This window comes from Ornithorhynchus anatinus, chromosome 9 (genome assembly GCF_004115215.2).
Source record: "Ornithorhynchus anatinus isolate Pmale09 chromosome 9, mOrnAna1.pri.v4, whole genome shotgun sequence".
NCBI classification, from domain to species: domain Eukaryota; kingdom Metazoa; phylum Chordata; class Mammalia; order Monotremata; family Ornithorhynchidae; genus Ornithorhynchus; species Ornithorhynchus anatinus.
In genome coordinates this window covers 38,459,797-38,482,106 of record NC_041736.1, presented here as the reverse complement: position 1 = coordinate 38,482,106, position 22,310 = coordinate 38,459,797, and positions in this window count along the sequence as shown.

Genomic DNA, 22,310 nt, shown 5'->3' with positions numbered 1-22,310 from the left:
ATGGAGTTATAGGAGAAGCAGCGTGGCCTAGTGGAAAGAGCCTAGGCCCGGGAGTCAGCGGAGCTGGGTTCTAATCCCGGCTCCTCTGATTTTCTGCTGTGTGACCTGAGCATCGCTTCACTACTCTAGGCCTACGGTTTCCTCATCTGTAAATTGGGGATTCGGTACCTATTCTGCCTCCTTTGGAGACTGTGAAGCCCAAGTGGAACAGGGACTGTTTCCAACCTGACCGACTTTTATCTACCCCAGCATTAGAAGTTCCCTAAGTGCTTCACAAGTACCATAATTATGATTACTCAGAGTCATCAGCAGGGAGTCGGGCTGGAGTTTGAAGACGACAAGATTCCTGAAAAAGCCTCCAGCTCTAAATCCAGGAGTTTCAAACTCACCTCAAGCAGCTGATAAAGGAAAGGGCCAGAGGAGTTCCAGAATGTGCTTGGAAAGGATTAGAATGTTTTGGTTTCATTCCTGCCTCCGTGATTCATGCTCTGGGTCTTGAGTTCTTCGGCGTCAAAAGAGCCATTTTTGCTGTTGTTCGAGAGTGGAAAGGCGAGTGTGGAGACATCGGTCAACCAATCAGTAGGGTTTATTGAGCTCCTAATGTATGCAGAACACTATGCTATGGGCTTGAGAGTATACAGTAGAAATGAGAGAGATAGGCCCTACTCGCAAGGGACTTTCTTTCTAATGGGCACTGATTTCTAAGCCATATCACCGTATCGTAATTCCACATTCTTCTTAAAGAACTCGAAAGCCCTTTGCAAGCACCATTATCTGACTCACCCTTACCACACTTTTAAAAGGAAGGGGAAGCGGGTATCCAAAGAGCTTGAACATTTTTTCTGACTTCTGGAGATGCTTAGTGCCTTGGGCAGAAGTGATATTTCTAGTATAGCTTTCTGCAGTCGGCCAGGATTTCATCTACCAGTTCTGTTTTGTTCTACTTTTCCAAGCGCTTAGTACAGTGCTGTGCACACAGCACGCTCAGTACGTACTGTCGGTCGACTGATCGGGTGCCTGAGCCAAAAGGAAAGAGTCATCCTGAATAATGAATTATTGTGCTATCTGCTGAGCATTCGCTCTGTGCCGAGCCCTGAGCTAAGCATTGGAGTGGATGTAATAATAATAACGATAACAGTATTCGTTAAGCACTTTCTATGTGCCGAGCACCGAACTAAGCAGTGGGGTAGACACAGGCCAATCGGACCCCATATGGGGCTCACCGTCTGAGTAGGAAGGACTGCAGGCATTGAACCCCCATTTTGCAGATGAGGGAACTGAGGTCCAGAGAAGTTGAGTGACTTGCCCGAGGTGGAACAGCAGGTAAGTGGCGGAGCTAGGATTAGAACCCGGATCAATCGATCTATCGGTGGTATTTACTGAGCGCTCACTCTGTACAGAAGACCGTACTAAGCACTTGGGAGAGAACAGTGTAACAGAGTTGGTAGACACGTTTCCCTCCTACAATAGGCTTACAGTCTAGAGCGGGAGGAGGATCAGAGGTCCTTGGATTTCCAGGCCCGTGCTCTGAGCAGACACAGGGACTGTCCTAATGGGGATCCCAGTCCAGTGGTGCTGCCTTTAGAGATTTCAGGCTTGGGCCTCCTGTCTCCTCTGGGAGTTGTCCTCCTCGCGGACGTTTCGGCCTTGGCCACACTTACAGAACGGCCCTATTCATCCTTCTCCACTTTAGAAGCGCTTTCTCCCATTCAGAAAGTTAGGGTCCACCAGATGGATGTCCTCAAAGGGTGGGAGGAGAAGCTCACGCCCCACTTTATCGGGGGCGACGGCCCCAGCGCTTCCACAGTGTCCAGCGTCGTCGTGTCCGGTTCTCGGCCCGCGGCCCCCAGTGACCACCCTCTCCCGCAAGATGGGAGGTTTAGAAGGGGATGGGTCAGTGAGACTAGGATGCGGTCTATTCGAAGATTCCTTCAGGCTGTTTGGCTGGGGATTTCTGTGAGTGAGTCTCTCCCTGATCCCTTGGCATTTCAGTTCTATTTCTGAGCCCCAAATCTGCAGAAGCCTGAAGGGGTGCAGCTGTTCAACATCTGCCATACACCATCCCCCGGGTAGCTGCGTTTCAGAGGCAAATTGAGTAACTTCTCTCAGCACGGCTTAGTGGATAGAGCAAGGGCCTGAGAGTCAGAAGGTTCTGGGTTCTAATCCTGGCTCTGCCACATGTCTGTTGCGTGAGCTTGGCTGAGTCAATTTCTCTGGGCCTCAGTTACCTCCTCTGTAAAACGTCGATTAAGAGCGTGCGCCTCATGGAGGACGGGGACCGTGTCCAACCTGATTAACTTGTATCTACCCCAGCGCTCAGAACAGTGCTTGGCACGTAGTAAGCGCTTATCAAGTACCGTAATTATTATTTTGAGCCTTTTTTGCAAGGCCCTTGGGGAATCATAGGAGACTAAGGTCACGAGGAAGATGCCGGGGACTGAACCTATGCGTGTTTCCTGCAGATGAAGCACATATAAGCTGGTTGTGAGTAGGGAATGAGTCTGTTTATTGTTATATAGTATTCTCCCAAGTGCTCAGGACAGTGTTCTGCACACAGAACACTGACTGACTGACTGACTGTAACGTGCAAAGGAGATTTTTTAGGATCGGATTAGGAAGAAGTGAGGCCCTGGTAGAGCACAGAAACACTGAACCAGCTGACTTGGATCCGTACCCTTTAAGCACTTGATATTCGCCCCACAGCACTTAGGTACACATCCATAATTTATTTTAATGTCCGTCTCCTCCTCCAAGACGGTAAACTCCTTCAATCAATGGTATCTCAATCAATCAATGGTATTTATTGAGAAGCATTTAGAGCACTGAAAAGTATTTATAGAGAAGCAGGCCTACTGGGAAGAACATGGGAGTCAGAGGTCCCGCATTCTAATTCCAGCTCTGCCAGTTGCCCTTAGACAAGTCTCTTAGCTTCTCTGTGCTTTAGTTTCCACATCTGTAATTTGGGGATTCAGTACATGTTCTCTCTCCTTTTTGAACTGTGGACCCTATGAGAGAAAGGGGCTGATTAACTTGTATTTACCCCAGTGCTTGGAACAGAATTTGCCATGTAGGAAGTGCTTAACCAATATAATTATAATAATGATAATAAAAATACTGAGCACTTACTGAGTGCACAGCAGTGTGCTAAGCACTTGGGAGAATGCAATACAGCATATTTGGTAGACATATTCCTTGCCCTTACAGGAGTTTACTACACAGAAGACTCCTTGTAGGCAGGAAAAGTGTTTATCAAGTCTGTTGTATTGTACCCCCCAAGTGCTTGGTGCAGGGCTCTCAACACAATCGATGCTCAATAAATAGCATGTGAATGATTGATTGATTGATTCACAGCTTTTAGCATTTGCATTAGAAGTTGGAGAGGAAAAATATTTATTTGCTGCCCCAGCGAGTTTCTATGATAAAATTGAGTATGTGCAGTCACTTCCTGTTTTTCAGTACTTGGACTCCCTTTCCTCTTTTATTTTCCCTTTTTTTCTGCTTTTTTCTGTCTCTCAACCCCTCTCGTTTCTCTCTCATTCTTCCTCTATCCCTCTCCCTCTAGTTCATTAAGCCCCTTCTCCCCCGACCCCATCTGCCCCTACCATCTCCTCCCTCTCCGTCTCTCACTCACGATGTTCGGCAACTGAAAACTGACGGAGGGGAGCGGAGCTCGTGCAGCTGGGGCATGTGGGTAAAAAAGACCCAAAAAGAAAACTCAAAGCTGCTAAACAAGATGTCATGCTAAAACAGAGGCCGTCCCGCTGCCTTCGAGGTCAGCCCGGGTAAGCGCTTTCCGGTGATGCAAGGATGAATTTTACAAGGGGCATAAAATGACCACTAACTCGAAATGAAAAACATCGTTCTCCTGCAAAGAAAGCCCCCTGAGGAACGATGTACTGGGAATGACAGACATGTCCAGAATGTAGCCAATCTTCCGGGCTCTGGCTCTGTAATGAATTCTGGGTCTAGACATCAGCCCCATGAACAGGGATGAAGTTTTGGAGTGTTAATAGGACCGCGATCCGCCTCTCCAAGGCAAGTGGGTGAAGACCGCGGAGGGTTAAGAGGGAGAGGGATGTTTTAAAAGCTAGGATAGACAGTGCAGTTTTTAAATTAGAATTAGGAGAGGCCCTGAGAGCCAGGAGGTTGGAGACAAAAGGCAACAAATTGAAGTAATGAAAGGAAGAAAGGAGCCATGCTCAGAGATGTGGTAGAGCAGGGTTTAATGGAGTCATCCTTCTTGCTTGTCCTTCCCGTCCCTGTCACTCTCTCTTACTGCGGGGAGCAGGGAGGGCGGAGTAGGTGGGAAGCTCACTGTGAGGAGAGAACGTGTCTGTTTGTTTTATTTGTTTTATGGTACGTGCTGAGCGCTTTCTGTGCGACAAACACTTGTTCTAAGCTCTAGGGTAGGTACAAGTCAATTAGGTCGGATACAGTCCCTGTTCTGCGTGGAACTCACAGTCCTAAGTAGGAAGGAGAACAGGTATTGAATGCCCATTTTACAGTTGAGGAAAGTGAGTCACAGAGAGGTTAAGCGACTTGCCCAGGGTCACATAGCAAGCAATTGGCGGAGCAGGGATTAGAACCCAGGTCCTCTGACTCCCTGGCCTGTATTCTTTTCACTAGGCCCTGCCGCTTCTGCCAACTCTGTTGTACCGTACTCTCCCAAGCACATAGTAAGCGCTCAGAAAATACCACCGATTGCTCTGCATATAGCAAACGCTCAATAAATATCATTGATCGATTGAGATGCTTCAGTCCCATCTGATTTCAAGTTAGCTCACCTCAGAAGTCTTAACTCATCTTCCCGAGAAATCACAAGATATTGGACTTTCTCTATGAGGACCTAGCACAGCAGCGAGCGAGGTCAAAAGTGGGCAAAAAGAACACGACGAATGAAGCGGGAAGAAAGGCAGCTATCAGCGCAAGAACCACAGCGCGCAAGGCGAGCCATTTCCTTTTCCTCCGGTGTCTCCAGTACCACTTTAGTTGGCATGTGCCCGTGTCACATCTTCCGCTGCTTACCCACGGTGACAGAGTGGGAGAACCCCCTTACCTCTGTCCAGTCTCTCTTGTCTCCCACTTCTGGCCATTTAATAATGTTGGTATTTGTTAAGCGCTTCCTATATGCCGAGCACCGTTCCAAGCGCTGGGGTAGATACGGGGTGATCAGGTTGTCCCACGTGAGGCCCACAGCTAATCCCCATTTTACAGACGAGGTAACTGAGGCACAGAGAAGCGAAGTGACAGTCCCACAGCTGACAAGTGGCAGTCGGGATTCGAACCCATGACCTCTGACTGCCAGGCCCGGGCTCTTTCCACTGAGCCGCGCTGCTTCTCTTTCCCTTGAAGGGTTTTGAGCTCTCCACAGAATTCTTGAAATTCCTTTAAGAAGGTCACACCCATTGAATATGTCAGAAAGAAAATCCCTCCAGTCTGTAGGCTAGTCCATGACTGAAAGCTCGCTGTGAGGAGGGAACACATCTACCAACTCTGCTGTCCTGTACTCTCCCAAGTGCTCAGTACAGAAGCAGCGTGGCTCAGTGGAAAGGGCGTGGGCTTGGGAGTCAGAGGTCATGGGTTCGAATCCCAGCTCTGCGGTGTGACTGTGGGCAAGTCACTTCACCGCTCTGGGCCTCAGTTACCTCATCTGTACAAATGGGGATGAAGACTGTGAGCCCCACGTGGGACAGCCCGATGACCAGAATCTACCCCAGCGCTTAGAACAGTGCTCTGCACATAGTAAGCGCTTAACAGATACCAACCAACACTCTGCCCCCAGAGTGGAATAAGTAAGGGCGGAAGAGCTGGTTGAGTGTTTTAAAGTCAGTGGTCGGGAGTTTGTCCTTGACGTGGAGAGGAATGCGCAGCCACTGGAGGATTTTGAGGAGTGAGGAGTTGAGTAAATACCATTGATTGATTGATTCACGTCTCTATTCCTGGCACCGTTTCTTGTTTTCTTGATGCTGAGGTACAGCTTTCTCCTGGCAGTCAGGACTAGCTAAGCCTCCATGTGAGAAAATAGATGGTCCCCTCAGGAGAATGACTGGATCCCAGATCTACAACCCCAGTAGCCGGGCACAGTGAAATTCTTGGTAGCTTGTCCGAACCTCACACACCAATCCATCCATCAGTAGTATTTATTGCTTGCCTGCTCTGGGCAGAGATTATAGTAGGCACTTAGGAGTGTGCAATGATTAGAAAAGCAACATGGCCTGGTGGGTAGAGCCCAGGCTTGGGAGTCAGAAGGACCTGGATTTTAATCCCAGATCTAGTACTCTTCTGCTGTATGACCTCGGGCAAGTCACTTAACTTCTCTGTGCCTCAGTTATCTCATTTGTAAAATGGCAATTAAATACTGTGAGCCCCACATGGGATCTAGACTGTGAGCCCGTTGTCTCTATTTGTTGCCGAACTGTACTTTCCGAGCGCTTGATACGGTGCTCTGCACGCATTAAGCGCTCATTAAGTACGATTGAATGAATAAATGAATGTAGACTGTGTCCGATCCGATTAGCCTTTATCTATTCCAGGGCTTAGCACAGAGCTTGGCGTATAGTAAGTACTTAACAAATGCCACTAAAAAAATAGTTGACACGATCTCCGCCCTCCAAGAGTTTACAATTTAGCAGAGGAGACAGGCACTAAGATAATTTACAGGATGGAGGAAGAAGAAAAATTGGGAATGTAGATGAATGAGCGCTTAAGTAATTTACCGCCATCGTTCTCGTCTGTCCGTCTCCCCCGATTAGACCGTAAGCCCGTCAGAGGGCAGGGACTGTCTCTACCTGTTGCCGACTTGTTCATTCCAAGCGCTTAGTACAGTGCTCTGCACCTAGTAAGTGCTCAGTAAATACTATTGAATGAATGAAAGGGCCTGCAAATTGATATGCAGAAATGCTAAAGGTAGGTTGTGAGCGTATAAAAGTGCTGAGGTAGTGCACGAGGGGTGACACAACCTGAGAAGGAGAGAAATGAATGGGAAAAATGTCTCCTGAAGATAAAAGGGCTTTGAAGAGGGGAAGAGATGTAATTTGACAGATAGAAAGGCTGAGAGAGTTCCAGAGAGTGGAGAGGTTGTGAGCAAGAGGTCTTAGGTGGGAGAAATGAAAATGATGTACAGTGAGTAGATGAGCTAGAGATGAATGAAGAGTGTGAGCTGGGATGTAATGGGAGAAGAGAGTGGAATGAGTAAAGGGGAAAGAGCTGGTCGAATGCTTTAAAGTCAACGGTGGGGAGTTTGTCCTTGACGCGGAGAGGAGCGGGCAGCCGTCGGAGGATTCTGAGGAGTGAGGAGCCGTGTGCAGAACATCAGTTTAGAAAAATGATCCGGGCAACGGAGTGAGGCGTGGACTGGAGATGGGAAAGGCTGGAGGCTGGGAGATCAGCAAGGAGACCGTAAAATCGGGATTGAGACCGCGAGCCCCAGGTGCAACATGGGCCGTGTCCAACCTGATTACCTCGTAGCTACCCCGGCACTTTGTTCAGTGCTTGGCACGGAGTAAGTGCTTAACAAATACCATAAAAAGAAAAAAATCAGGGCTGTGGCAAGTGTCTGGACCAGCCTTACCATCGGCTTTAAAGCACTCAATCACCTTGCCTGCCCCATCTCACCTTGCTGCTCTCCCACTACGTCCCAGACCACACCTTGGCTCCGTTAATGCCGACCTACTCACTGTACCTCAGTCTTGTCTCTCTCGCTGCCAACCTCCCGTCCACATCTTTCCTCCATCCTGGAACGCCCTCCCTCTTCATATCCGACGGATAATTACTCTCCCCACCTTCAAAGCCTTATTAAAGGCACATCTCCTCCAAGATGCCTTCCCTGACTAAGCCCTCATTTCCTTTTCTCCCACTCCCCTCTGCGTCATCCTGCTTTACTCCCTTTATTCTCCCCTCCCTCAGCCTCGAAGCACTTATGTACATATCCGTAATTCATTCATTTATATTAATGTTTGTCTCCCCCTCCAGACTATAAGCTCATTATGGACAGCATAGTGGATAGAGCATGGGCCTGGGAGTCAGAAAGTCATGGGTTCTAATTCCGGCTCCGCCATTTGTCTGCTATGAGGCCTTGGGCAAGCCACTTCAATTCAGCTGTGCCTCAGATACCTCATCTGTAAAATGGGGATGAAGACTGTGAGTCCCATTTGGGACTGGGACCGTGTCCGACTTGATTTGCGCGTATCTACGCCCGTGCTTCGTTAAAGTGCCTGGCACGTAGTAGGCACTTATTAAATGCCATTATTATTATTATTATTATTATTATTACTCTCCCAAGTACATAGTACAGTGTTCTGCACATAGAAAGTGCTCAATCAATATTGGTTGGTGACCACTTGGGTGAGGGGAAAAAGGAGGTGTCAGATCCCAGAAATGTTGTGAAAGAACAATAGAGAGATTGTGTATGGAATGTGTGGGAGTCCGCGGGGCTTGGAAGATCCCCAGAAGCAGGACTTTGAGGAACAGTCAGGCCTGACTTTGGATCCCAGATCCTGTTTCTCCAGGCCTCAGGCCGGGATGCGAACTGCCTTTTTCCCTCAGAGCAAGGTGGAGCAGAGCAGAGTGGAACGGAAGAGAGCAGAGCAAAGCAGAGCGGAGAGGAGCGGAGCGGAGCAGAGCGGAACAGAGCGGAGCGGATGTGGTAACTGTGGTTCCCAGAAGCTTGCTCCCAGTTTCACTTTCGGCTTCTCACGCCCAAACCCGACTTGGCTTTATTGTTCAGCAGTTTTCACTCTTCAGATGAAAAAAAAGAAGATGAATACACCCCCCACCCCAAAACCAACAACCTAAGACCACCCCCCTTCCCTGAATGATTGCACCTGAAACTCTCTCTCCTTATTCTGAATCATCTGACTAAAAATAGATCCAGGGCACTAACCCTTTGCTGCCACTGCCATCTCAGCAGGTGCACTTGTTCTTCTGTACTGAAGCTCCCGGTTTCTTTAGTAAGTCCAGTTTCTCGAGTCCAGTTTCTCCCTTCCATTTGTTTTGCATCAGCCTGCACACGTTGCCTCCCCCAGTCCAGCCCCGAGCGCACCGAAAAATCTGCTCAGGCAACTCTTTTCCAAATCATCTCCCGGGGTCCGGCTGTTTACGGGCGTTTGAGTTTCCAGGGAGTTGGGAGGGCAAGGAAACACAGGAATGTGGCCAATATATGATTTGACACTTGGGCCTTCAGCTTGTCAGAAGTTTCCAATTTGAGAAGCAGGGGAATTGCAAGGGGGAGGGAAGAGGGAAAGATGGAATTTTGTTTTCCAGAAAGATGAAAGCGGGGGACCCCAGAGGGAATAAAGTTATTTGCACTCTCCAAGCAACCAGAGGTCTGCGGTCAGGGCATGCAAGCCACGCGGTGCATGACCAAACAGAAATCTAAAAATGGGGCAAGAGTACTATCTAACACAAATGTGGTCTTATTTGGCTTAATTTTTCTGGGTCAAGACAGGCCAAGTGTGTCATCTAATCTCATGTCACGCTAAGGGAGCTCAGCCTGCCTTGCCGGTGCTTCGAACATTATCTTGCTTTCTTGCGGGATGCCAAAGAGACACCTTGAATATTTAGTTTGTCAAGCTGGGGTAAAATAACGTACTGAATGCAGAGGGGTTGTGTATGGGGGCTAGGGACATAGGATGGGGTTGGGGCCGTTACCTGGGGTTGGGTTCTGATGCCTGTGGGTCGGTCTTGATGCCTAGTAGGTGAGGTTTATATCTCATAATTGCGGCATTTGTTAAGTGCTTACTATGTGCCAGGCACTGTACTAAGCACTGAGGTGGATACAAGCAAATTGGTTTGGACGCAGTCCCCGTGCCACGTGGGGCTCCCAGTCTTAATCAACATTTTGCAGGTGGGGTAACTGAGGCTCAGAGAAGTGAAATGACTTGTCCAAGGTCACACAGCAGACAAGCGTCAGAGCCGGGATGAGAACTCGTGTTCTTCTGACTCCCAGGCCTGTGCTCTATCCACTAGGCCATGCTGCTTCTCATGATGGGGATGCTGCCTGGGTGTGTGATGTTGTCACCTGGAGGGAGCGGTTGGCGCTTGGGGGTGGGGATTTGATGTCCGAGGGTAGGAAAAATAGGGAAGCCAAGAACTGTCTTGTGGAAGATGTGACGTGGAGAGCTTGGAGCTCACCTACCCTCTAGACCGTGAGCTCGTCGTGGCCAGGGAATGTGTTTGTCTTTTGTTGTGTCGTACTCGCCCTAGCACTTAGTGCAGTGCCCTGCACACAGTAAGCACTCGATAAATACGTTTGAATGAATGATTGAATGAACCTTACCGGGACCTGGTGAGCAGACCCAAAGCGGATCCCGTCCCAGGCTACAGCTTAGCCCTCTGTCTATCTTCATTCACTCAGTCATACTTATTGAGCGCTTACTCTGTGCAGAGCACTGCACTAGCATTTGGAAAGTACAATTCAGCACTAAAGAGAAACAATCCCTGCCCACAACGGGCTTACAGTCTAGAGGGGGGACACAGACATCAAAACAAGTAAAGAGGCATCACTATAAATGAATAGAATTATAGATATATACCTATATACCTAAGTGCCGTGGGACTGGGGGTGGGGAGAGCAAAGGGAGCGAGTCGAGGTGACGGGGAAGGGAGGGGGAGCTGAGGAAAAGTGGAGCTTGGTCTGGGAAGGCCTCTTGGAGGAGGTGCACCTTCAGTAGGGATTTGAAGGGGGGAAGAGGGATTGTTTGGCGGATTTGAGGAGGGAGGGCGTTCCAGGCCGGAGGTAGGATGTGGGCCGTGGGTCGACGGCGGGACAGGCGAGATGGAGGCACAGTGAGAAGATTAGCACCAGAGGAGCGGAGTGTGACTCCTGGGATGTAGAAGGAGAGAAATGAGGTGAGGGCAAGGTGATGGAGAGCTCTGAAGCCAATAGTGAGGAGTTTTTGTTTGATACGGAGGTTGAAAGGCAACCACTGGAGATTTTTGAGGAGGTGGGGTGACATGTCGTGAAAGTCTCTATAGAAAGGTAACCCCACGACTTTCCAGCAGTGGGAAACATTGAAGTGGAGAGCCAGGCTGCATTTCCTCAGACTGGAGGCCCCACGTGGGTCACGGACTGTGTAATACTTTATCATTTTCTCTCTACCCCAGAGCTTAGTAAAGTGCTTGGTATATAATAATGATAGTATTTGTTAAGAGCTTACTATGTGCCAAGCACCGTTCTAAGCACTGGCACTTTACGCATACCACAATTATGGACATGAAATGAACATAAATAAGTATATGTATACATTCAGGAAATTACTGGGGTGGAAGCAGCTTGGTTTAGTGGATAGAGCACAAGCCAGGGAGTCCAAAATACCTGGGTTCTAATCCCAGCTCCACTGCAAATCTGCTGGGTGACCTTGGGAAAGTCACTTCTCTGGACCTCAGGTACCTCATCTTTAAAATGGGGATTAAGAGTGTGAGCCCCTCGTGGGACAGGGACTGCATCCAACCCAATTAAGTTGTATCTACCCCAGTGCTTAGGACAGCGCCTGGCACATAGTAAGCGCTTAAGAAGTACCTCAATAGTAATAGCTATTATTACCAGAGGAACTGAGCCAAACAATCAGTCAATATATGATATTTACTGAGTGCTTACTGTGTGCAGAGCACGGTACTGAGTGCTTAGGAAAGGTCCATACAGCCAAGTTGGTAGACGTAATCCCCGCCCAAAAGTAACTTATGTCTTTAAGGAGCCGGGTAAGTGAGAGGTACAGACTGTGTGGGTAGGGCAGAAGGATAGGAGAGATTAAATGGGTGAATACGGGCTTTTTTATGGTATTTGTTAAGCGCTTACTATGTATTGAACACCTTTCTAAGTGCTGGCGTAGGGATAGGTTAACTTTATGACGGATACAGTCTCACATCCCTCATGGGGCTCACAGTCTAAGTCTGAGTTGGATTCAGCCATCCGTGACCCAGAGCAAGATAAGAACTGGTCCCCCTCTGAATCAATCGGTGGTAGTTATTGAGCACTTACTGTGTGCAGAGCACTGTACTAAGTGCTTAGGAGAGGAGAATACAACAGAGTTGGCAGACAAACTCTCTGTCCACAACGAGCTTACAGACTAGTGGGGAGAGGTTGGGAAGTAGGGGAGGGAGAGGCAGAGTTCAACCCAAGGGGAAAGAGGCCATTTCCTAACCGGGGGCATGAGGAAAAACCCTGGATCCAGGAGGAATTCGCTTTCCCATCGCGTAGCTTGAAATGGGAGCCCAAGTTGGATGATGGTAAATCTATCAAAATGAAACGAACTCGGCTTGCATCCTGAGGGCAATAAACATTCGCAGGTGAAATTTTATGAGGTTTTAAAAGGAACTTTATGGGCTTTGAGGGAGCCTGGGTATCATCCTGAAAACAGCCATGGAAAAACAATAGAACGTGAGCCGGGGCAAGTGTTACCATCGCAAAACGGAAGGGTCCGTTGAGGAAGCAGAAGGGGAATTTGTGGATTGGACACCTTGCTGTGTGTCTCTCTCTCTGGTAATGACTCTCCCTCCTCTGTTTTATTCTCCAAAACTCTGCAGGAACAACTGCCAGCCCCTGGGGTGGAGACTGGGACTATACGTTCACCAGCTCTCTTGGGAGAGAGGGAGGAAGCTAGAGACACTGGAAAAGGAGCAGGAAGAGTTCCCCCAGGAGACTTCCACAGTGCTGCTTCTCCGGGGCCGCTTTGCAGCTGAGCTTCATCGAACGATTTTGCCGTCAAAACTCTTGTACCGCAGCATAAGAATATCAGGCCAGGAGTTAGGAAACCTGGTTCCGTTCCCGCCTCTGCCCCTGGTTCATTTGGAAACCTGAGGCGAGTCGCTTTATTTCTGGCTCCGGTTTGGGATCTGCAGTTAGCGAAGGCTGAGCTTTTTGTCTTTCCTTGCCAATGCTGTACTGTAATAAAGAAGTGTTCCTCTGAGAGATGCGGGAACTGGCAGAATAATGTTCTTCAGTCCGGTAGGGATGTAATCTCTGCCCGGCAAAAGCCGCTGAGATAAATATTAGTCCCAGTTACTGAGGCCGTGGCTGGTTTGTGGCCCTCATTGTGGGAAAGACCAAGGCCTCAAATGTGAGGAGAAGTTGGGGTGTGGCTAGCTGTGTGTTTGTCCAGCCTAAATTCCCACCTCCTCGTCCCTCCTCTCTTGCTGACCTGGGGGTGACCCACAGCGATGACCAGCAGCCCTCAATTTGGTTCCTCGCCAAACTCAAAGGAAGCAGGAAGTGTTCCGATTTTTCACTCACGACTGATCAGAGCTCTCAAATCTGGGGTTTAAGGGACTTGATCAAAAGCACTGAGCATGGTTTAGTAGAAAGAACGTGGGGTCGGGAGTCGGAGGACCTGGGCTCCAATCCCTGCTCTGCCACTTGTCTGCTGTGTACCCTTGGGCAAATCACTTCACTTCTCAGTACATCAGCTTCATCAACTGCAAAGTAGAGATTCAATCCCTGTTCTCCCTCCTACTTAGACGATGAGTCCCATGTGGGATGAGGATTGTGCCTAACCTGATTATCTTGTATGTTTCCCATCGTTCAGAACAGTGCTTGGCACATAGTAAGAGTTAACAAAAGCCACTATTATTGTTATTACAAAGGAAAACCGTGCCAGAATCTGACTTCCAAGCTCAGGAATCAGTGCTCTTTATAAAGAGCTCAGCTGGGCAAAGTAAACCACTCTCAGCTCAGCACTCTGTTATTTCTATCCGAAATAGATTAATCCAGGGCAGAGACATCTATGAAAGCACAAAACTGTGTGCGTCTCTCTCTCTCACACACACGCACAAACACACACTGAGAAAGAACATTATGGCAAGAAAGCAACCTAAGCAATAATTACTTGCTTTATGTCGGAGGTTAAGGGATGTAAGCTGTGTCAGGAGGGTAAGGTGGGGGTGGGGAGGTGTGTGAGGAAATTGTTTTCTCCCATCCATTCGGAGAACTTCCAGATGTTGTTCTGCAGCTGTTGCTCAGACCCAGGTGCTTTTTAGATGGGATTTATGACCATAAATATTGAGTCTTACAGACAGACGACAATAATGCTTACAGGTTCAGAACTGTGGGTCTCGTGGGCCGCTTAATTGCACTTGACAGGACTGTTCTTTCATCAGGCTCCCAGTTGGCTAATTCTAAGGATGATTACGCCTGCAGTTTTGCCCTCTGAAATCACCGAGGTCGGAAAAAGTTGGGCAGAGCATGAGGGAGAGCCAATGGGATCCCGGTAAACGGGAGCCACGGAGCGCTCAGGAACCGCCAGGGCCCACATTTTTCCATCTGGAAAGATTCCCGCCCTTCTCTGAATCCAGTCCCTCCCCTGGAAGTTCACTGTCCTCTGGGAGACGTAAGGCCGGTGCAGCGGATTCCGTGACAAGCAGTCTCTTGAGGAAGACTGTTCTATATGACCACAGCTGTTTTGCGGTTCTGAAAGTGTAGGGTCAGCTTAGGGTGGAGTGTCATATTTTACCAGATGCTTTCTTGGACCAACTTTCTTTTTTCCATGGTCATGAATCATCATTCTCCAAAGTGTTACTAATTGCTCACATTAACCAACTTGCTGTAAGGGACGAGGCCGGGATGAGCCAGACACATGATATTAGCCTAGGACATAAACCTGACTAGTGTTTCTACTTGGCAGAGGTTATTCAGGAAATCTTGGCATCCGCTTAGTTACAGCTTGGGTTCTGACTTGTCCTGAGTGACATGCAAGCAGACAGGAGCTGAATGTCCATTCTACTCTCTCGAGTAAACCCACTGATGAGTCTTCTGCGACCTACTGTTCAGAGCTCACGGAACTCTTGAATCTGGGGTTAAGGGACTTGGTCGAAGGCGCAGAGCATGGGTTTAGCGGAAAGAGCGTGAGGTCGGGAGTCTAGTCCCTGCTGTGCCACTTGCCGGCTGGGTGACCTTGGGCAGATCACTTCACTTCTCGGTGCCCCAGCTTCCTCAGCTGCAAAATGGGGATTCAATCCCCGTTCTCCCTCCTACTTAAATTATGGGCCCCGTGTGGGATAGGGATTGTGTCCAACCTGATTATCTTGTATTTGACTCATCGTTAAGTACGGTGATTAGCACGCAGTAAGAGTTAACAAATGCCATTATTGTTGTTATTACAAAAGAAAACTGGGCCAGAGTCTGACTTCCAAGCTCAGGTATCAATGCTCTTTATTAAAAGCTCACCTGGGCAAAGCAAACCACTCTCGGTTCTGCACTCTAAGGGCTTTCTATTTGAAATAGATTAATTAGCCTTCATTTATTTGCCTTAATTTGCCTTCATTTATTCACGGTCTAGTGGAAAGAGCGTGAAGTAGGGAGTCAGGAGTCTCAGGTCTGCTACTAGCCTTCTCATTCATTCATTCATACTCACTGAGCGCTTACTGTGTGCAGAGCACTGTACTGATTGACTGGAACTCATCAGCGGACCAAAGGGCAATTTATCCAGGAGGAGCAGCGTGACCTAGTGACCTGGCTTCTAATCCAAGCTTGGCCAGTTGCCTCCTGTGTGACATTGTAAGTCACTTCACTTCTGTGGGGCTCAGTTTCCTCATTTGTTCTTCCTCCTACTTAGACTGCGAGCCCCGCTGGGACAGGGACCCTGTCCAACTCCATTAACTTGTATCCGACCCAGCACCTAGAAAAGTGCTCGACACGTAGGAAGCATTTAACAATTCTCATAAACAAAAACAAGCAGCTTCTGTCAGGGTGCAAGATCTGGCAGAACCATTTCCGCTGGGAAACCACCACAGGTGAGGAAATCTGGACTGGCCCAAGATCAGCAGGATGAACTATAGGAAAAGCTTCCTCTGCAAGGATGGAGGTGTGGTTATATGCCTTGTCCAGGGCCAGAGGGTCTCCAGCGTATAAACCCCTCTGAGACTTTCCCAGCAAGTCTACCTCCCTGACCAGACTGTAACCTCATTATGGGAAGGGAAAGTATCTGATAATCCTGTTGTATTTTATGCTCCCAAGTGCATAGTTCAGTGCGCTGCACATCGGAAGCGCTCAATAAATACCACTGATTGACCGATAGAGAGAACCCTGAAAAATCGAATCCACCTCCCCAGCCTTCTCTTTCAACCCTCCGATCCGATGGTTCCCATGGTGATGGGGATGAAACAATGGGTTTCTCTTCCTCCGGCTGGTTGCTTCCCGCCTCAGGGCTGCTGAGTGAGGGGAGGAGAGTAGGAGAGCTGTGATGCTGACCCCTTTCAGTTCCCCACATCCAAATCGCAGTCCTTTAAGAGATCTGTTCTGGCGGGAATGAGAAAGCTCTGAATTTTCAGGGCTTTAAATCATCACGGTCTGGAGCAGGGAAGGGTCTGGAGAATCAGCGGTCCGGGGCTCAAGGCAACGGACACATAGGGCTGCCACCGTGCGTGGACAGAGAACGTTCAGGGTTCGGATTGGAAGCACCACCCTTTGAGAACTATCAGTCAGGATCAAGGCCCCAGGAGAATCTAGGCTGTTGATTTTGAAAGAAGCTGGCACTGAATAGGCATATTTATATTAGGGTCCTGCAATCCACTCAAACTAGAGATCACTTTTGGCAACGGGTACCCCTGAATGGGGAACGAGTCTCTTTGCCCTCCTTCCTCTACCCTCCATCCCATCATCCCAGTTCTATTCCTGGTTTGGAAGATTTGAGAACCGTAATAGGGATATTGCTTAAGGGCTTACTATGTGGCAGAAGGGTAGATACAAGATAACCGGGTCAGACACAGTTCCTGCCCCACACGGGGTTCACAGTCAAAGCGACAGGAAGAACGGGTATTGAATCCCCATTTTACAGATGAGGAAAATGCCTCACAGTAAAGTGACTTGCCCAAGGTCACCCAGCCAGCAAGTGGCAGAGCTGGGATTAGAACTCAGGTCCTCTGACTCCCAGGCCTGTGACCCTGCCACTGAGCCATACTGCTTGAGTGTCAATCCAGGCTCAGCTCAGTCACAACATGGCTCAAGCCTGTGGTTGAGAAAGCAGGGTTGGTCTTGGCCTTAGCAGACACGGGACTGAGGACGAGCCAATAAGGGGGTAGGTTAGCCCCGGGGAGAGGTGTTAAATACCGTCACCCCCGAAACCAGTGGGACCTCCTCCGAGGATGACTGTCAGGGTGAAGGATGCCTGGGAGAAAACTAAAGTGCTTATGTTAACAGAATGTCACATCCCAACGTGATTCAAGCCCGAACGTTCAGGCAGAAGAAGGAGACCAAATGCCTTCCCCATTCATCACGTCGGACACGGTTATTTTTAGCGCGCTGCAGCTCAGCGCCGAGCCCAAAGGATTGTCCTTCATCAGGAGGAAACGTAGCGTGGCCGACGGAGTCAGCCACGAGTGGAAATCTTGCTGCTGTGGGGATGAAGGGAGAGGGAGCCCCGTCTCCACTCCTGTCTCCTCATTTCTCTGTTGCTCCCCAAGGCCGGGAAGAGTCCACTGAGTTTCTCTTTCTTATGGTTTGGGCCACACCCTCCCGCTCCTCCAAGCCCATCTGTGCTCAAAGGATTTATACAAGGTCAGACTTTTTTTTTATACAGCACCAACTGGATGCAGGGCACCCGACGAGGCATTGGTTGGTGGAGAAAGGAAGTAGAAAATGGATTCCTTTATCTCAAAGAGCTGAAAATCAGTTCCAGGGGCCTGTCCTGGTTTGGAACCACTAGGAAGCCTTGCTTGGGATGCTATTCTTACCAACTCTGTTATATTGTTATATTGTACTCTCCGTAGCACTTAGTACAGCTCTTTGCACACAGAAAGTGCTCAGTAAATACATCTGCTTGATTAATATTTCACCCACACTGTAGATTGGAGACATCTGGTCATCATTTGGTCTTACCCAATTCCATTCTCTCCTTCAGTCCTCAGCACTGCCTAAAATGCATCTTTTTTTTCCTCCACTCTTCCAGACCCTGCCTTCCAGCTTCTGTAGAGCCTGCCAGGTCATATTCAGGGCAGGTGCTAAGAAAGATGAGACTTTCCCCTCGTGTCCCGCTGGACCTCACCCTTTGAGCCTGTTGCCTCAGTTTACTATCCACACTAACGTCTAGAGGGACTGAGATAAGGTTCTTCATGTCCTCTGACCCGGGGAAACAGAGCAGGGAAAATTTCAGCTGAATGTTGGCTTGACTGACGATACTTCACCTCTACAGGGAAGTGCACCTATTTTCGGAAGACTGGTGAGTAGCAGGAGAGAGACAGACAGAGAAAGAGAGAGACGGAGACAGAGAGAGCCAGGAATAGCTGGGTGTATGCTGTTTCCCATGCTGTTCTACCCACACCTTTTGCCTCTGTCTAAAATTGAGAAGCAGCATAGCCTAGTGGAAAAAGCCCAGGCCTGGCAGTCAGAGGACTTGGGTTCTAATCGCAGCTCTGCCGCTTGCCTGCTGTGAGACAGTGGACAAGTCACTTCACTTCTCTGGGACTCAGTTGCCTTATCTGTAAAATGGGGATTAAGAGTTGTCAGCCCTATGTGGGACCGAGGCTGTCCCCAAATGTATTTGCTTCTATCTACCCCAGCGCTTAGTAGACACTGGCGCATAGTAACGCTTGACAAATACCATTAAAAAAAATTCCTTTCTGTTCTTCTACAAGCTGTGATTTAAAATAGGCTCAGTGTCCAGTCTCAGGGTATTCTTTTCCAACATCAGTTCTGGCAAAAATATTACTTTTCATCTCACTGCTTTAGTTCTGTTCATATTCGCTAGCTTTCTTTATCATCCACTTCTCTCCCTTTATCTCTGACTTCATTTTCCTTTCTCCACTTCCAGCTCATTCTTGCTTTTTTGGCCATTCTCCTCAGTGTTCTGATGCCAGTGTCCGTGGCAGGGTTGTGTGCCCTGTCATGCTCCGGAATCAATCGATTGATCAATCGATGTCGTTTATTGACATTCTCCCTGTTCTCTAAACTGTAAGCTTATTGTGGGCAGGGAACATTCTAGTAACTCTGATATATTGTAGTCTCCCAATCTCCTAGTACAGGGCTCTGCACACAGTGAGCGCTTAACAAATACAATTGATCGATAGACGATGGTGGTGAGTGCTCCGGGCATTGGTGGATACCTGTGGGGGTTTACCGAAATTGGAGAGAGAATTAAATGAGCCACAGGCCAAAGAGATCAAGCCAGAAGGAACAATACCAAGATCAATGTCGAGAGGTTTCTTGAGGTCCTGTATGAAAAAAGAGAAGGAAGAGCTTAAGAAATGTAGGACTGGGGATAAGATTTTCTCAAGTACGTCTGTAAGACTTCACAGGTATCTGATTGCCACATCAGGTAAGATGCTGAATGCGGCAGAGAAATGTTCTTCTCAAGGGGAATGGTTTGTGTCTGGCTAGGCCAAGGAAAAATGATTATCGAGCCACGGGAAGAGGGAGATGGGAGGAGATTTGGTTAATTCGGATCAGGGAGAGGCCTCTGACAAGAGCGAGGAACAAATTTTTACTTACGGTCTCTGCTGGACCACAGAAATCAAGGAAGTGCTTGAAAACTTTATGTAACAACATCAAGTCAATCCCCATATTTGAAGGAGGGTTTCAGGATGACTAAAATGATGAGACTCCGGTCTGGATACCACTGATTGATGTTCTCAGATGATGATCTCCTACCTGAGGGTTTATGCATCAGGTATTATATTTGTCCAATGTGGGGATGAAAGAAGAGCATTAGTTATGTGTCTATTTTACTCTCACCTCTCTCAGAGTCTGTCACTCCAGGAATCTCTTCAGACCTTCACCTTCTGTTCTTCTGTGCGATGGCCCTCCAATTCACTGTATTTTATCAATCAATGGCATTTATTGAGCGCTTACTGTGTGCAGAGCACTGTTCTAAGCACTTGGGAGAGTTAGTAGAGTTGGTAGACTTATTCCCCGATCTTTTCCCCAAATCTGAACCCCATAATCATCATTGCAGACAATAAATATTGCAGCCTCAGTGGACAGGTAAGAGATATAGCAGTGCATTCAGGCATGTGATGTTTATGCTGAAATCCCAGCTGAAGTAAATAAGGATAGTGGTGACAGGAAATATGGGGAGGATGATGGAGTGAAGTTTGAAAGTAGAAGGGAAAGCTGGGGAACCAAAAATTCTGGGGAACCATTTTTGAGGAAAGATGCAAAGGAAAATTAGGAGACTCACCAGGTAGAAGGCAAAAAAAAAAAAAAATAGAGAGTGGAAGCTCTAGAAGTGAACACTATCACAGGAAGCAGAGTGGTCTAGTGGAAAGAGCAGGAGCCTGGGAGTCAGAAGACCCAAGTTCTAATCCTGGTTTCACCAGGTATCTGCTGTGAGAACTTGAGCAGCTCATTTAACTTCTCTGTGCCTCAGTTCCCTCATCTGCAAAATGGGGATTCAATACCTATTCTTCCTCCTACTTAGACTGTGAGCCGCATGTGGGACCTGATGATCTTGTATCTACCGTAGAGCTCCACAGGTAAAAAGCACTTAACAGATACCACTATAATTATTATAATTATTATTAGTGAATAAGAGCAGCTAATCCACATCACCCAGTTTCCAATGAGGGAAACAGGGTCAGGATTGTTGTGATCACACAAATGCTATCTTACGCAATTCATAAGATGAAAGGGAATGTGATCACGTCATCTACCTAGAGGCAGGAGACAGTAAAAACAGAGGAGGGGGACAATGAGGAGGAGAGGGAAGAGGAGGAGGAGAAGGAGGAGGCGACAAAGGGAGCAGTTTGAAAGGACAAGCAGATGCCACATCTCCATGCCAAGAGGCCAGAGGTCGACAACCTGACCGAGAGAGAACAAAAGGATGATTGCTGAAATAGTAAAGGGCAGCCTCACTTCAAACTGCCTGGTGGATTGTAGGAGGTGAGGAATAGGGATGAAGAGGTGGAAAGAGTCCTAAATGCAAAAGGGGAGAGAGATCCAACGACCGTTCCCCCGGGCTCCACGAAGATAAGAATTGGGCAGATTTGGGGAAAAGATCAGGGAACTTGTCTATAAACACCGTTGTTTTGTCCTTTACCAGGCACTTGGTACAGTGCCCTGCATATAGTAAGTGTTCAAAGAATACCATCGTTTGATAAAATATAGCGAACTGAAGGACCACAACACAGGAGAACAGAAGGCGTGTGTGTCGGGGGAGGTGATCAAAGGTATTCTTGGAGTGACAAGAATACTGGTAGAGGTGAGACTAAAATGGGCAATTGGTGGGTAGAGTGGAGAGAATCTCCACAGTGGAAGGATGAAGGTCCTGGCGCCCCTTGCTTCAACACTTACCTTTCTTTTAGCATTCTAGTAAAACGAAATAAAATGAAAGTGAAAGAGGAAGCAGCAAGAAGGGAAATACTGTATCGTACTCTTCCAAGTGAAGGAAAGGGAAGCAACACTCTTCTAAGCTCTCGGTATTCATTCAGTAGTATTTATTGAGCACTTACTATGTGCAGAACACTGTACTAAGCGCTTGGAATGTACAGATCGGCAACAGGGACGGTCCCTGCCCTTTGACGGGCTTACAGTCTAATCGGGGGACATGCTCTGCTCACGGTAAGCATTAAATAAAAAATAGCAGTGATTGATTAACTGAGGTAATAAACAGGAGGAGAGGCAACCTACCTTAGCACGTCTGCATGAAGCGAAGGATGTTTGATGGCATCGCTCACACTGAAGTCAGTGCTCTGCACACAGTAAGTGCTCAGTGAGTACCACTGAATGAACGAACAATATCAAGATGTAGGCAGTCAGAGACGTAAGCACTCAGTAAATACCACCGATTGATTTGACTGATTGCTTTGCGTTGAGAGGTTCTTCCCAGTCCTAATCTTCAAGCGATGATACAGATTCCCTGAAATTTCAGAAGAACGGAAGGTGCGTGATGTTAACTTGTGATGCTTCTGGGCAACCAAGGTGGAGGAAAAAAACATATAATGCCCACGGATTTAATTAAGCAGGGGATATGGAATCAACAATAGCTAGTTACAGCCACCTGAGGGTACGATTTTAGGTCAAAAGACTTCTCTCTGCTTTTTCTTATACACTGGCTTTTCAGAAGTCTTCTGTCTAGCTGGGGTACTATGACATCACAACTCTTGTTGTGTCCAATCGATCAATAGGATTTATTGAGTGAATACTCTGTGCAGAGCACTGTGCTAAGCAAGGTCCAGAGTCAGAAGCCGTAGGATACAAAGCTCCCCAACCCTGTTACCCTGAAGGGGAGGCTGCAGCCCAGCGCACTGGGCAACAGAGAGGGGGAAAGGATACACTTTGCTTAAATGACACCAATAGTGCTGACTCCCCCCTTCGGAAGCCTTGAGGATGTTGTCACGTTACCGGGACAATATCAAGAAGGGGTGGAGGGTAAGACTGGGGGAATGCC